This window comes from Schistocerca piceifrons, chromosome 7 (genome assembly GCF_021461385.2).
Source record: "Schistocerca piceifrons isolate TAMUIC-IGC-003096 chromosome 7, iqSchPice1.1, whole genome shotgun sequence".
In the NCBI taxonomy this organism is placed as follows: Eukaryota; Metazoa; Arthropoda; class Insecta; order Orthoptera; family Acrididae; genus Schistocerca; species Schistocerca piceifrons.
In genome coordinates this window covers 522,598,754-522,616,287 of record NC_060144.1, presented here as the reverse complement: position 1 = coordinate 522,616,287, position 17,534 = coordinate 522,598,754, and the positions used below count along the sequence as shown (strand labels likewise).

At 43.8% G+C, this 17,534-nt stretch overlaps 1 protein-coding gene and 1 non-coding gene across 2 annotated transcripts in view; both read left to right on the top strand.

The window, feature by feature from the left end:
* LOC124709061 overlaps positions 1-17,534 on the top strand; it is a 387,186-nt gene that overhangs the window by 48,145 nt on the left and 321,507 nt on the right. The gene's annotated exons all lie outside the window — the stretch shown is intronic.
* Trnat-ugu lies at positions 15,655-15,729 on the top strand. The gene has a single exon. It is a non-coding gene; the product is annotated as a tRNA-Thr (tRNA).

The window sequence follows — 17,534 nt, the reverse complement described above, 5'->3', positions numbered from 1 at the left end:
ACACGAACATTATAAAGCATATCTGTGATGCCTTGCAAAGTGCTGTTCAGAAGAGAATTCCCCTTCGTACTCTTACAGGTTTATGGACAGCCTGCAGGATTCATGGTGTCAGTTCCCTCCAGCATTACTTCAGACATTAGTCGAGTCCATGACACGTCCTGTTGCGGCAATTCTGCTAGCTCATGGGAGTCCTACACGATATTAGGCATGTGTACCAGTTTCTTTGGCTCTCCATTGTACTTTATCCTATTCATGGAAGGGCATGTATCACGTACGTGAAATATGGAGCTCAAAGTAAAGATGTGTGTGATCGCATTTATTGAGTAAACCTCGGGCCACGTACTGTGGGAAAGTATTACTCGACAGATGCTGGGTCTACCTGCTGGAGAGCATTTGTGATTTCCGTGAAGCAAGCAGGAACGAAGGAGCTGTGGTACCATGGAAGACCTCCAGCACCAAGGATGACGAATATGATGTATATAAGCGACTCTTGTTTTATACTATACAGACAGCAATATTAATTGGTTCTGGGAGTAGTAACTTCCCATGTAACGTGTAACCGTTTATGAAAGTTTGTGACAATATACGCAGTTAACTGGGACCAATTTACGCTTTTTTTAAATAGAAAATGAGTGTTTTGCTTTATAGCCACTTCACTTATAAAAATCTTCGCGGAAGAAAGAAGTTCGATGCGAAGAAGAACAGGGCACAGCATAGATGGACCTTAAGATAAATCACAAGAGTTCCAAAGCTGAATCTTTACACCAGTCTAATAAGGGATCGTGAAGGAGGCTGTGTTAGATGTAGCTTTACGGAGTAATAGGTTTAGAACATCTACATCTACATCTACATACATACTCCGCAATCCACCATACGGTGCGTGGCGGAGGGAACTTCGTACCACAACTAGCATCCTCTCTCCCTGTTCCACTCTCAAACAGAACGAGGGAAAAATGACTGCCTATATGCCTCTGTACGAGCCCTAATCTCTCTTATCTTATCTTTGTCTTTCCGCGAAATGTAAGTTGGCGGCAGTAATATTGTACTGCAGTCAACCTCAAATGCTGGTTCTCTAAATTTCCTCAGCAGCGATTCACGAAAAGAACGCCTCCTTTCCTCTAGAGTCTCCCACCCAAGTTCCTGAAGCATTTCCGTAACACTCGCGTGATGATCAAACCTACCAGTAACAAATCTAGCAGCCCGCCTCTGAATTCCTTCTATGTCCTCCCTCAATCCGACCTGATAGGGATCCCAAACGCTCGAGCAATACTCAAGAATAGGTCGTATTAGTGTTTTATAAGCGGTCTCCTTTACAGATGAACCACATCTTCCCAAACTTCTACCAATGAACCGAAGACAACTATCCGCCTTCCCCACAACTGCCATTACATGCTTTTCCCACTTCATATCGCTCTGCAATGTTAACGCCCAAATATTTAATAGACGTGACTGTGTCAAGCGCTACACTACTAATGGAGTATTCAAACATGACAGGATTCTTTTTCCTCTTCATCTGCATTGATTTACATTTATCTATATTTAGAGTTAGCTGTCATTCTTTACATCAATCACAAGTCCTGTCCAAGTCATCTTGTATCCTCCTACAATCACTCAACGACGACACCTTCCCGTACACCACAGCATCTTCAGCAAACAGCCGCACATTGCTATCCACCCTATCCAAAAGATCATTTATGTAGATAGAAAACAACAGTGGACCTACCACACTTCCGTGGGGCACTCCAGATGATACCCTCACCTCCGATGGACACTCACCATCGAGGACAACGTACTGGGTTCTATTACTTAAGAACTCTTCGAGCCACTAACGTTCTTGGGAACCAATCCCATATGCTCATACCTTAGTTAAGAGTCTGCAGTGGGGCACCGAGTCAAATGCTTTCCGGAAGTCAAGGAATATGGCATCCGTCTGATAACCTTCATCCATGGTTCGCAAGATATCATGTGAAAAAAGGGCGAGTTGTGTTTCGCAGGAGCGATGCTTTCTAAAGCCGTGGTGATGCATGGACAGCAACTTCTCCGTCTCAAGGAAATTCATTATATTCGAACTGAGAATATGTTCGAGAATCCTGCAACAAACCGATGTTAAGGATATTGGTCTGTAATTTTGAGGATCCGTCCTACCTTTCTTATATACAGGCGTCACCTGTGCTTTTTTCCAGTCGCTCAGGACTTTACGTTGGGCAAGAGATTCGCGATAAATGCAAGCTAAGTAAGGAGCCAATGCAGTAGATTACTCTCTGTAAAACCGAATTGGAATCCTATCAGGACCTGGCGATTTATTTATTTTCAACCCATTCAGCTGCTTCACAACCCTAGGGTTGTCTCACTATGTCCTCCATACGGGAATCTGTACGAGACTCAAACGGCGGTATGTTTGTACGATCATCCTGCGTGAAAGTTTTCTCAAATGCTAAATTTAAAATTTCAGCTTTCGTTTTGCTGTCTTCCGTTGCCAGGCCAGACTGATCAGTGAGTGGCTGGATGGAAGCCTTCGACCCACTTACCGATTTTACGTAAGACCAGAATTTCCTTGGGTTTTCAACAAGATCTTTTGCTAAGGTGTGACGGTGGTAGTGGTTGAATGCTTCGCGCATCGCTCTTTTTGCAGCAGCACGAATCTCTACTAACTTTTTCCTGTCCTCATTCTCCCGATCTTTCTTGTACCGCGAGTGCATCTGCCTTTGCTTCCTGTGCATTCTCCGAATTGCGCTGTTAAACCACGGTGAGTCTTTTCCGTCCGTAACCCACTTTTTCGGCACATAGTTGTCCAATGCGTGATTTACAATGTGTTTAAAATTTGCCCACAATTCTTCCACGTCCATCGTACCAGAAGTAAATGAAGTCGATTCATTTACTAAGTGGGATGCTAACAACTACTTATCTGCTCTTTCTAGTAGTTGTTGATGCAGTCAAAAGATCGCCATACAAGCTTAGTACAGCACTCATCAGCCGTTAAAAAACACTCCAACATCGCAATGATTAGAAGAAAAATGACATTCAAAACATTTAGTAAAAATTTATGAACGTGGCTCATATTGGATAATACATCTAAACATGAGCACACATGTTATTAATCAATTAGTCATCCACTCGTACAGAGAAGACAATAATACGCAATTACAGTGTCACAACTTTGGGGTTTCTGAGGGCAGCGGGAATCTAAAGCAGAGAACAGTCGACACTAGGTGTTCTGAATGGTGCCGATTTTTAACGGTCAGTTCTTTGAGGCCGGCGGCCAACGTTTCGTACCAATACTAACACTAGTCTATTTAAGGCCTCATAACATATTACTCTGTGTAGGTTACTACGTAATAATAAGATCGGCACATGCGCGGCCCGCGGTTCCGCCCCAGAATGTCGGTAATGCGACTTGAGCAAAAGGGTTTGACGACCGCTGGCTTAGAGAAACGCCTCACTAGCTATCGATTGCATCGCTCGCTGTGCTAGGACAGAACGCCGGACAGTACTTTTTGCAGAAGCAACCGGAATACAAATTGGTAGAGCTCCGTGCACATTTAATGGCAGTTACTACCTTGCAGGCACGCGGGTTTTTCGGAAGAGATACCGGAAAACACAGTTCGTTTCAATGCAAAAAGATTGTTCTTTCTTCGGCCAACTTCGACGCGAACGACGAGAACTTCATCATTCTTGTGAAAGCAGGTGCAGTAAACTGATGGAGAATTAAAGAATTTATTTTTACGGAATTTTCCCTCGTAAGTTCAAAAATGTTCAAATGTGTGTAAATCTTATGGGACTTAACTGCTAAGGTCATCAGTCCCTATCCCTCGAAGTGATTTCGCTATTAATCTCTAGCAATTCAAGATAATTTTGAATTTTTTCGTGAAAGTATTAACCTGCCTGTAAAAGTAATCACAGGACTGGCCTCTGCGTGGCAACTGTGAACCTCAGCCGCTGCGCCACGCTCACTTGTCAATAGAAAGAAAATTACGACCGTAGAAGGTACGAATAAAGCTTCAACTGCGATCTTCTGGGAAACTGGGGTCGGTAGCAAATGGTTCAAATGGCTCTGAGCACTATGGGACTCAACTGCTGAGGTCATTAGTCCCCTAGAACTTAGAACTAGTTAAACCTAACTAACCTAAGGACATCACAAACATCCATGCCCGAGGCAGGATTCGAACCTGCGACCGTAGCGGTCTTGCGGTTCCAGGCTGCAGCGCCTTTAACCGCACGGGGTCGGTAGCATAAAAGCTGTTAACGAGGTATTCAGGACAGGACTTTTTACAACATACCTAAGAATCGTCAAAATCCGTGATTAACAGGTTTGACGGTCTCCATCTGAAGTAAGGGTTTGACGCGAAAAGTGAACTGGAGAAGCGCCTCCAACCGAAGAACCGCGTGACGACGAAGCGGACGGGGCCTAACGGATGCGCCGGGACCGCCGCCAGCATACCAAACCACTGCATTCCGGGCCACGGGCACCAGTCCGCCTCTTGGGAGCGGCTCCGACGCAATGCATCAGCTGTCCGTTCAAATTACGTTCGGTCTCAAATCACACTGTGTTTCGTATGAACGTCGGCTGCATCTTATTCGGTACACTACGGCGAACGACCACTTCAAATGGTTCAAATGGCGCTGAGCACTATGCGACTTGACTTCTGAGGTCATCAGTCGCCTAGAACTTAGAACTAATTAAACCTAACTAACCTAAGTACATCGCACACATCAATGCCCGAGGCAGGCCGTTGAGATTGGCCGTGCGGTTCTAGGCGCTACAGCCTGGAGCCGGGCGACCGCTACGGTCGCAGGTTCGAATCCTGCCGCAGGCATTGATGTGTGTGATGTCCTTAGGTTGTTGTTGTTGTTGTGGTCTTCAGTCCTGAGACTGGTTTGATGCAGCTCTCCATGCTACTCTATCCTGCGCAAGCTTCTTCATCTCCCAGTACCTACTGCAACCTACATCCTTCTGAATCTGCTTAGTGTATTGATCCCTTGGTCTCCCTCTACGATTTTTACCCTCCACGCTGCCCTCCAACGCTAAATTTGTGATCCCTTGATGCCTCAAAACATATCCTACCAACCGATCCCTTCTTCTAGTCAAGTTGTGCCACAAACTTCTCTTCTCCCTAATCCTATTCAATACCTCCTCATCAGTTACGTGATCTACCCACCTTATCTTCAGCATTCTTCTGTAGCACTACATTTCGAAAGCTTCTATTCTCTTCTTGTCCAAACTGGTTATCGTCCATGTTTCACTTCCATACATGGCTACACTCCATACAAATACTTTCAGAAACGACTTCCTGACACTTAAATCTATACTCGATGTTAACAAATTTCTCTTCTTCAGAAACGATTTCCTTGCCATTGGCAGTCTACATTTTATATTCTCTCTACTTCGACCATCATCAGTTATTTTACTCCCTAAATAGCAAAACTCCTTTACTACTTTAAGTGTCTCATTTCCTAATCTAATCCCCTCAGCATCACCCGATTTAATTTAACTTAGGTTAGTTAGGTTTAATTAGTTCTAAGTTCTAGGGGACTGATAGCCTCAGAAGTTGAGTCCCTTAGTGCTCAGGGCCATTTGAACCATTTGTAACAATCGGCTTCCTTGTATCTCGGATTATTCTTCATTATTGCTGAATATTGGCAAGCAGATATTTTAAAACAATTGTTGAGGAATGGAGTGGGCGTATTATAGTAGCTGCCATTAAATGTGCACGGAGCTCTACGAATTCGTATTTCGGTTGCTTCTGCAACAAGTACTGTCCGGCGTTCTGTCCTAGCACACCAAGCGATGCAATCGATAGTGAGTAAGGCGATTCTCTAAGCCAGGGGTCGTCAAACCCTTTTTCTCAATTCCCATTACCGACATTCTGGGCCGTCCGTGGTGCCCGAGCGGTTCTAAGCGCTACAGTCTGGAACCATGTGACTGCTACGGTCGCAGGTTCGAATCCTGCCTCGGTCATGGATGTGTGTGATGTCCTTAGGTTAGTTAGGTTTAACTAGTTCTAAGTTCTAGGGGACTAATGACCTCAGCAGTTGAGTCCCATAGTGCTCAGAGCCATTTGAACCATTTGCTACCGACCCCAGTTTCCCAGAAGATCGCAGTTGAAGCTTTATTCGTACTGAAATACGTCTAAAGTGTGATAATATAAATGAGATCTCCACGCCAAGCATATCCCAACTGGAAAATAAGTACTCGTGAAAATGAGCAAAGCCCGAAACAAATAACTATCGGCTTTGATGCAAAGAATTAACAATGTCTCTCATAAGCTCTACTGGGGGCTTCTCCGTACCACAGTTGCGTCAACCACTGCGACACCCGGGCACAAATATCATCCCAGTACGTGTAAATAATCAACAATAACATAATAAAAATATCTGATGCTATACAGGGTGTTACAAAAAGGTACGGCCAAACTTTCAGGAAACATTCCTCACACACAAATAAAGAAAAGATGTTATGTGGACATGTGTCCAGAAACGCTTAATTTCCATGTTAGAGCTCATTTTAGTTTCGTCAGTATGTACTGTTCTGCCTCGATTCACCGCCAGTTGGCCGAATTGAAGGAAGGTAATGTTGACTTCGGTGCTTCTGTTGACATGCGACTCATTGCTCTACAGTACTAGCATCAAGCACATCAGTACGTAGCAACAACAGGTTAGTGTTCATCACGAACGTGTTTACAAATGCGGAGTCGGCAGATGCCCATTTGATGTATGGATTAGCACGGGGCAATAACCGTGGCGCGGTACGTTTGTATCGAGACAGATTTCCAGAACGAAGGTGTCCCGACAGGAAGACGTTCGAAGCAATTGATCGGCGTCTTAGGGAGCACGGAACATTCCAGCCTATGACTCGCGACTGGGGAAGACCTAGAACGACGAGGACACCTGCAATGGACGAGGCAATTCTTCGTGCAGTTGACGATAAACCTAATGTCATCGTCAGTGAAGTTGCTGCTGTACAAAGTAACGTTGACCACGTCACTGTATAGAGAATGCTACGGCAGAACCAGTTGTTTCCGTACCATGTACAGCGTGAGCAGGCACTATCAGCAGCTGATTGGCTTCCACTGGTTCACTTCTGCGAATGGTTCATCCAACAATGTGTCAATCCTCATTTCAGTGCAAATGTTCTCTTTACGGATGAGGCTTCATTCCAACGTGATCAAATTGTAAATTTTCACAATCAACATGTGTGGGCTGACGAGAATCCGCACGCAATTGTGCAATCACGTCATCAACACAGATTTACTGTGAACTTTTGGGCAGGCATTGTTGGTGATGTCTCGGTGGGTCCCATGTTCTTCCACCTACGCTCAGTGGAGCACGTTATCATGATTTCATACGGGATACTCTACCTGTGCTGCTAGAACATGTGCCTTTACAAATACGACACAACATGTGGTTCCTGCACGATGGAGCTTCTGCACATTTCAGTCGACGTGTTCGTACGCTTCTCAACAACAGATTCGGTGACCGATGGATTGGTAGAGGCGGACCAATTCCATGGCCTCCACGCTCTCTTGACCTCAACCCTCTTGACTTTCATTTATGAGGGCATTTGAAAGCTCTTGTCTACGCAACCCCGGTACCAAATGTATAGAGACTCTTCGTGCTCGTATTGTGGACGGCTGTGATACAATACGCCATTCTCCAGGGCTGCATCAGCGCATCAGGGATTCCATGCGACGGAGGGTGGATGCATGTATCCTCGCTAACGGAGGACATTTTGAACATTTCCTGTAAGAAAGTGAAGTCACGCTGGTACGTTCTGTTGCTGTGTGTTTCCATTCCATGATTAATGTGATTTGAAGTAATAAAATGAGCACTAACATAGAAAGTAAGCGTTTCCGGACACATGTCCATATAACATATTTTCTTTCTTTGTGTGTGAGGAATGTTTCCTGAAAGTTCGGCCGTACCTTTTTGTAACAACCTGTATATACGAAGGTCTCGTGTACGCCTTACGATCACTTCCAGGAAATTTGTTTTAAATCCCCAGTTTTCCTTTGTCTCTACTTTCCATGCCTATTACGAAAACATTAATAATGGCAATATATTGAGCATTATATCCGCTTATTTGCAGTGTAAATAACGTAAAAACTGAAAATAAGAAATAAGTTTCCGCCTAAGGAGTCGACGGCACGACCTTCGACTTAACCGTTCTGTACCCTTTCCGCTGCACCAACCGTCACCTGGAACCTATGTTAATGTAAATGTCTCATACCCCGTCCGACCCGTGCCAAAGAATGGTATTTCTAGGTTTCCGTACCTCAAACGGAACCCTTGCAGGGTAACTCTGTTGTATGTCTATGTGTTTCTCTGTCCGACTTCTGAGTCCCTGGCCGGCCACTGCGGCCGAGTGGTTCAGTCCGGAACCGCGCTGCTGCTACGGTCGCAGGTTCGAATCCTGCCTCGGGCATGGGTGTGTGTGATGTTCTTAGGTTGGTTAGGTTTCAGTGGTTCTAAGTCTAAGGGACTGATGACCTCAGATGTTAAGTTCCATAGTGCTTAGAGCCATTAGAACCATTTTCTGAGTCCCCCTTTCCTCAAATGATCGCGCTGTTCCGGACTGAAGCGCCTAGAACCGCTCGACCACAGCGGCCGGCCCCCCTTTTCTCAGGAACGGGTAAAAGTATCGAGTTGCAATTTATGTCACGAACCGGTCTACGATCTCTTGGCAGTGCAAAAAAATTAAGCTTTTGAGTGATGAAATCAACAGAAACGGCCATTTATGTCACCCGCAAACGCATTCACCAAAATCTATAGTGTACTTCTCGTTGACCTAGAATCATAAAATTTGGCAAGAAGCAATGTTTCACAGCACAAGTAAAGGAAAAAATCCGAAAGTTATTAATTTGTAATTATGTCACATACAATTTGTCGTCCGTCTGTGTGTGTCCGTCTGTTATCCCTTCTTCTCAGCTAAGGGGAGAGGTATCAAGTTGGAATTTATGTAACGCGCTAAGGGTAACTGTCGTTTGAATGTGAAAAAAATGTAAGCTTCCAAGATATTGTAGTCAAGAGATACGGCTGTCTGTAAAGGCCTCTCTTTCTAAGGAACGGGTAGGCGTAACAAGCTGAAGTTTATATCAAATACTTAAGTCTACAGTTCCTTGGCGGCGTAAATGATTTAAGCTTCTAAGTCAATGCGATCAAAACATACGGCCATATAACACATATTTTGATACAAACTCACTCATCCAAACCTATAGATGGACTATGGTGATTTAGCGGTGAAGTGCATGCCTGGAAACCGAGAAGTTTTATGATCGAATCTCGGCCGACCACAGATTTTTAAATCTTTGTTTTAACCCAGACGATGATGATGTTCGGTTTATGGGGTGCTCAACTGCGAGGTTATCAGCGCCCGTACAAATTCCCAATCTTTACTCAGCCCAATCTCATCACTTTCATGAATGATGGCGAGTTGATGAGGACAACACAAACACCAAGTACCCGGGCGGATAAAATCCTCAAGCCAGCCGGGAATCGAACCCGGGACCCCGTGATCCAGAGGCAGCAACGCTAGCCATTTGACCTACACTTTCGCTCTCAGCGATGCTAGGAGTTGCCGGGAACAATACGTGGTTCGGACTCCACGTTAAACTGTCGGTCTCCTTCCCCGGCTGGGTAACTGGGGCGTGTTAAAGACACACAAGTCGTCGAAGTGGCATCCAGTGGAAAGACTTGCACCAGGCCATCCAGCCAAGCGAAATAATAATAATAATCTATCACATAATGAAGTTTGTACGGAACCCTCAGAGCGCGTATCATACCTGCATTTCTTTTTTTTCCAAACGATTGCCCATATGGACCTCCCACTGCTGCCTCATGCTTTGGAAGCCTTGCATATACTACGAATTTGGACGAAATCGGCGATGACGAGTAGACACGATCCCCTTCCCGGAAGACCCGATAAGTTTCCGGAGTTACCAACAACTATCGATTTTCGAGCAGTCGAGTATTACTTCACGAAAGATAGTTGAGTTAGATAATGAAAATATTGTTAGAAGCCACACCTGTCTACGCCCCACGGGGCATGAGCAACTGCTTAGGGGCTCTAAGACGAGAGGACAAGGGTGCCGACTTTCAAAATTTCGGTGGGTGCATATCAATTGCTGAATGTAGTATATATTTGCTGGGGAATCTCGATATTTTTTAAAATAATTATCCTTCACTTATAATCTTTTATGAATATTGACTGCCGGCCGTTGTGGCCGAGCGGTTCTAGGCACTTCAGTCTGGAACAGCGCGATTGCTACGGTCGCAGGTTCGAATCCTGCCTCGGGCATGGATGTGTGTGGTGTCCTTAGGTTAGTTAGGTTTAAGTAGTTCTACGTTCTAGGGGACTGATGACCTCAGATGTTAAGTCCCATAGTGCTCAGAACCATTTGAACCATTTGAATATTGCCTCTGTCATAATGATCTATGCTGTGATAAAGTAAAATATGTCGGTACTATAAGCATACGTTGAGACTGCCCTAGCTCATTCGGTAACAAAACTGACTTAAAAGCAGCAGAAAGGAGATGTACTTGTACGAACTCTCAGATCCAGAGGCGTAACGTATGCGATACAGGCCCCGCCGGCAAAAGTAAAATACTGGTCCCTTAACATAAAATGTATAACCTACTATTAACCAAAGTAACTTTAATTACAGCAGATAAAAATTTAATGGAGACTATTATAAAATCTCATGTAATATAAACAAAGAGATATGCGTAGAAGCAATTCTCAGTCCTGTGTTTCAGCTTTCCCCACGCGTCCTGTAATCGCTCACCGTTTGAAAATTGCTAAAATTTTTGCCCGGAGAATAGCTTTTGCTCCACGCATCCCGGGCAGTAGACCTTTACTTTGTACTAGCTATTAAGGTCTACTATATAAGACCTCGTGTCCTTCAAAGCCATTGTCTCAACAAACAAAACGACAACAGTCCAGATCAAAAGAAAACAATTTCACTGTATGTTTAAAATAAAATAACTATCGAGGTAGTCTGTAACAATCGGCATCCTTGTACCTCGGATTATTCTTCATTATTGCTGAATATTGGCAAGCAGATATTTTAAAACAATTGTTGAGGAATGGAGTGGGCGTATTATAGCTTGTCACTTGTACTGAAACATGAACGCAAGCCTAAAATATGGGAGTCCATTCACAATATAGTGCGTCTGTAATTCGAGGGACTGCCTTTACTTTGCCAGACGAAGACAAGGAACGGGGGAGTGTGTTCCTTGGTTGTCTCTGCACAAAGACGCGTGAAACAAACGTATGTTTTAGAGCTCAGAAATTTTAACTTCTATCTCAGTGTTTTAATAGTTCATTACTTTTTGATAAAGGCAGGTGAGAAATATTTATTTTATTTTGTTTCTATCAAACTAAAAATATTGTTGGTGCGATGCACTCACGGTATTATGTATGTGGGTGGTCGGGCCCTGGCGCACCCAAGCAGTCGGCGTGCATGTGAGAGGGACGCCAAAGGCGTAATTGCAAAATTTGTACATATGATGTAGCAAAATAAGTAATTAAAACTGACACGGGTGGACATGTACTATAACAGAATAAAGGATGTTCCAATAAACGTAGGTCCACAAACGAGCCGTGTGCGAAATGATTAGGAATGTGTTGTTAAAAACCACCGCTGGCCTCCATGTCAAATATTGTCGTATTTAATACTGCGGTGGTTATAATTAAAGTACAGCTACCCACAGAGGCCCACTGAGCTGTAATTAACGGATGGCAGCGAAACGTAGTCGATATTCTAATGCGCTAACACCGAACCGATTTGGTGGAAAGAAGTTAGTTCCAGGTTTGGTCACCAGCGCAACTGGCGCTCAGAATGGAAGAAAGTCGTATAGAAATGTTTCAGTATGCAGTGTGTTAGGATCGGGACGTGAGCTGAAGAGATCAAACAAGTGAGAAAGCCATAATGTTGATTTTATTGTCAAACGCATCTCACACAGTTTGTTCAGTATGTGCACCGGAGAGGTCGACGAGATGTTGTATGGTGTTAGATTTACACCTGGGGGCCAAAATCGGAATTCTTTTTTTTTTCCAGCGGAAATCAATTCCCATTAGCATTTCTACCAAGTTCCGCTACCATAAGTTAATTACAGCCCACACTGGACATAGCTGTACTTTAATTACAACCATCTGGTACAAACGTACTTGAAATATGAACTATCCGATTTAATCGCCAACTAATTGGGCTGAGATTTCACTCAAGGCCAGGTTAACAAGAAACAGAATACTGTTTTAGCCTGTTAGATCATACAATTTGCTGTAAACTCGAACTTGTAACAGGGGTTCGAGTAATCCTTGCATTAGGAGTTTGCTGCGGGTATTTTCGTTTAGGTTTTCACGGGTTTTAAGCTTGCTTTGAATTTTTGTGAATTGTCGCTGCAGTATGTGTGAAGTTAGAAGATGATAGGCATTGTGCACGAATCTTTTGTGCAGTTCACTAATTGTAATATTTGTTTCGGTTCTTCTAGTATGACTAACCCATTTCTGACACACTGTAGCAGGAAACGCTCGCAGAATTTTCGGAGTGAGAACTTCATCGTATACTACGATGTCTTCTCCTACATCACGCAGTGCTTGAATACGACGGTTAGATTCCAGGCATGCTCTGTTCAGCTTTTCGGGTGTCGCTGACTGTACAGGCTTTAGGGCATCGAAATAATCGTTGTGCGCCTATGTAATGCGACTGCTATCTACGTAGCAATTCAATAACATTTTGTTAGTTTCCTCGAACGTGTTAGCTGTTATAGATATTCCATGTATTAACAACTTCGGTTCGCCTGATAGGTCCCCTTGTAGGAAAACGTATTTGTTTGCTGTAGAAAGCGATGGGTCTTTGTCAGCGGTCAAGTGGAAAAAAAAAGTTCAATTGGCTCTGAGCACTATGGGACTTAACTTCTGAAGTCATCAGTCCCCTAGAACTTAGAACTACTTAAACCTAACTAACCTAAGGACATCACACATATCCATGCCAGAGGCAGGATTCGAACCTGTGACCGTAGCGGTCGCGCGTTTCCAGACTATAGGACCGTTCGCCCACCCCGGCCTGCTCAATTAGAACAATTCACACAAACAGGACCACATTTCGACATCTCTACAAAATAGCTCAAGCTTAATCGCTGCTAGCTTAACAGAGTGGGGTACACTGTGGTGACGTGATATTCATCTGCGACGTTAAGGTTTAAGGCTTGTAATAAATTGTCTCTTTAGCCATCTGTATAAAGCATTTAATTTTGTCGATATACTCCTCCAGGCTGGGCAAGTCTGCGCCATATTCAGAGTCACAAAGCACCATCTAATGAAATGAGCTTCTCCAACGTGTGTTGAAGACATTCCCTGAAGTGTTCGAAATCGTCAAACGGGGTGTCTGTAGTATAAGTCCTGAACAGCCTTACACAACTGTCTCTCCGTAACGCGTTTTCTTTTGAAATGTACTGGCTGTTTTTTCTAATTCGTTCAGCATTATGTTTTACGAAGGACAGCTATTGCAAAATTGTGAGTGCGCTTATGTGTAGCTTAGACGTCTGACAAAGAGCGTACGCGCCAGCATAAAATATTTTTTTTAAGATATGTTGTTTTCAGATACGGTATTGGTACACTCTAAACGAACATTTTTTTACGCTAGTAATTGCAACACAAATCGAAGTTTCTGAATGATGCAGCAAACGATGTTTTGAAGCAAGCAATTCATACGATCGTATTATACTGGACTGGACTTATCGTGTGATGCGGTCTGAAGTCGTCTCTTGTTTCCTGCAGCATGAAGTGAGCCGCCCGCTTCTCGTGGTCGTGCGGTAGCGTTCTCGCTTCCCACGCCCGGGTTCCCGGGTTCGATTCCCGGCGGGGTCAGGGATTTTCTCTGCCTCGTGATGGCTGGGTGTTGTGTGCTGTCCTTAGGTTAGTTAGGTTTAAGTAGTTCTAAGTTCTAGGGGACTGATGACCATAGATGTTAAGTCCCATAGTGCTCAGAGCCATGAAGTGAGCCGTTAATTGTAGAGACCACACAGGATATAGTAATTTCTACCAAGTTTCGAACCGTAATATTGCAGACGCACGCACTGTGATTCCAATATAACATTAATTTATTCTTCACAAAGGAATGTACACCACAGAATATACAACAGATAAAGTCATGGATAATCAATATTGTCAGAGTGTTTATAATTATAAGAATCTACATACCACAGAGTCAATACTGTATTGCATTCGTCTCTGAAGAGCGTTATGAATTATTTCAGATATCCCCAGATCTTTTCGTAAATACTGACAAAAGTATTCCACTTCTTCAACACATCAAGGGTTGTAAATATACTCAACAACCGTATGATTTTCTTAACAGAATATTTCTCTTTCTTTTCCCACACACATTTGTATTTCATTTTCAGTTGCGTACATAAAAATATGACAACATTTAGCAATTTTCAACTATTTTCACAACAAATTTCAAAAATTAATTACGTACTATTGAGGTTTCTTCATGTGTAGCCCACGCGTACAACAATACGCTGTGAAGCAGTGTCTTTTGAATAACAAGTGAGTATAAAATTAGATTTTTTTTTTTTTTTCCTTTCCGATGTAGAAATGAATTTATTTCCGCTAATATTTAGTACTGGATAACATTCACAACTTTATTTCTGACACAGAGCAATGTCTCTGCAGTACTTTTTTTAAAGAAACAATTTACGTGATCACTAGATTTAGAGTTATTTTTAAATCTTTAAGCAAGAGCTCAACGAAATGCAGTTAATGCCTAAGGGAGGGATGAGGAGGCTCCAAAAGATATGTCACTTGTTTTGACAATGTTCTCGAGCTGGTTATGGCGACAAATTGCTTGGTTTAAGGTTGAGTAAGGAAAATTAAGCGAAAATTGGTATTAGGTCTTGAAAAATTATTTCCGTAGGTATATCGTGTTTATAAAGTTAGCTCTTTGCGACTAAATTTCCTATATTTACTAGTAACTGATACCGTTTAACGTTGTGCATTCATAGTTCCATCATTGAAAGATAAAGAGAAACCAGTCACAGCAAATCCAGAAACTGCGGCAGAAAGGTGATGAAATAAAAGAACGAAATAAAAAGGACATCAATTCAGCCACTAGACCCCAAGGATAAGAATGCCTACGGGAAAAAAAGATAAGGTCAAGATGGTGGGTACTAGATTGCTTCATCTTGTCAGACGTGAACTGTATTGAACCCAAGCTGTTCTTTTGGCTTACTTCAGGAAGCAATTGATTCAAGAAGCTTCATACTTCATAAACTATTACAATTTTATAAGTTTTTAAAGGACTGCAGAATAGCACGATCGCTAACATTTTTGTATTATGAAATGATAATTAAATGGACACCCTAGCTGCAAACAGGCGTTGATGTACTTCATTGGGGACATGTTGAAAATGTGTGCCCCGACCGGGACTCGAGCCCGGGATCTCCTGCTTACATGGCAGACGCTCTATCCGTCTGAGCCACCGTGGGCACAGTCCCTAGTACGGGACTTGGTAGATTAATCTGCCACGAGTAATGTGTATGATGGGCAAACATCTATTAGGCGCACTACGAATGTAGTGGTGTGGACACGTTGGGAATGTGGATCTCGCGGGGAGCGTGCAAGGGATAAGTCCCTGCAGACGCCCTATCCTCTGTGCCCACGGTGGCTCAGATGGATAGAGCGTCTGCCATGTAAGCAGGAGATCCCGGGTTCCAGTCCCGGTCGGGGCACACATTTTCAACATCTCCCCAATGAAGTACATCAACGCCTGTTTGCAGCTAGGGTGTCCATTTAATTATCATTTCATTTCTAGCAAAGCTGCTTGGTCATCCACAGTAACTGTTCTTTCGGGAACAGATACTACCGTCATATATATTTTTGTATTACTAAGTAATAATTGTGTATTAAACCGGGGACCCAGAAACAACGGAGAGACTTCGTCCCGCCGTAGCCCTCAGTGGTTCACAACCCCACAACAGGCCGCAGCAGTCCACTCACCTCACCGCCGTCCCACAAACTGTAAATTTGTGGTAGGGTATTATGGAAGCAAACTGCTGAAGTCATCGGTCCCTAAACTTACACACTACTTAATGTAAGTTAAACTAACTTACGCTAAGGACGACACACACACCCATGCCCGAGGGAGGACTCGAACCTCCGAGGGAGGAAGTCGCGCGGACCATGACAAGACGCCTCAGACTGCTCGGCTAGCCCCCGCGGCGCCGCTCCACACCGAACCCAGGGTTATTATGCGGTTTGGCCTTCAGTGGACACCCCCACCCCCCGGGGAAGGTCTCATACCAGACGAGTCTAATGTTTGAGTGGTAGAGTAATTACGGTGTACGGGTACGTGGAGACAGTGTTTGCACAGCAATCGCCGACATAGTGTAATTGAGGCAGAGTAAGGGGAACAAGCCCGCATTCGCCGGGGAAGATGGAAAACCGCCTTAAAAACCATCCACAGGCTGGCCGGCACACCGGACCTCGACACTATTCCTCCGGGCAGATTCGTGCCGGAGACCGGCACGGCTTCCCGTTCGGGACGCAGCGCGTTAGACCGGGCGGACAGTAATAAATAACAGTAATGATGCAACACTCAAGACGTGTGTGCACTTTGCATTGTGGAAAGAAGTGTGTATTAATCATTAAACTAAAATATAGCACTCTCGTGGCTCTTGTGCTGTAATCAGCCTGAAGTATGTTATAATTATTCAGCTTACAAAAAAGTGTAGACGTGTGTGCACTTTGCATTGTGGAAAGAAGTGTGTATTAATCATTAAACTAAAATATAGCACTCTCGTGGCTCTTGTGCTGTAATCAGCCTGAAGTATGTTATAATTATTCAGCTTACAAAAAAGTGTAAACACCTGAAAACCAAGTGAATATATTACCATGTGAGGGGCTCATCAACACATGTAAGTGTCGTTTGATTTAGATTGTTGTGTAAATTAAGCTTCATGTCTCTAGGGGTTGGATGAGGACGGTCACGGAGGGGGATTCGCGACTAAAATTAACCTCTATGAAAGGACGAGATGTTTTGTTACAGCGTACGTGCATAATTCTCGAGCAAATTTCGTTAAATTTTAAACTGATACGATATGTAGTTGACAGTGTTAACAGGAGCATGAGTAGGACGTTTCGGTATTAGGATGAAAGCTGTGCAGGGTCGACGGGGCCGTGGCCTGTCATGCACATCCTTTTTACCACCTTGAAAATGCGGTACCCATCGCCTCACACTGCTGACGTCTATTGTATCGTCTCCATACACCTTTTACAATCGTCGATGGATTTCGATTGGCGCGATTTCTTCAGCAGTGAGGAATTCAGTCACACGTCGTTGTTTTATACGTGCGTCCATGTGAGACTCCACTTTGAAACAATCGTCTGCTGGCGCCAATTACTGTAGAACAACGGAACCACCTGCAAATGAAAGAGGAAGGTTCAAGCATTAGCAATACACAAACGACATCTGACGCCGACATCCAAAGTCAAAACAAAATAGTAGGAGGCATTATTTTCGGAATGATCCTCGTAG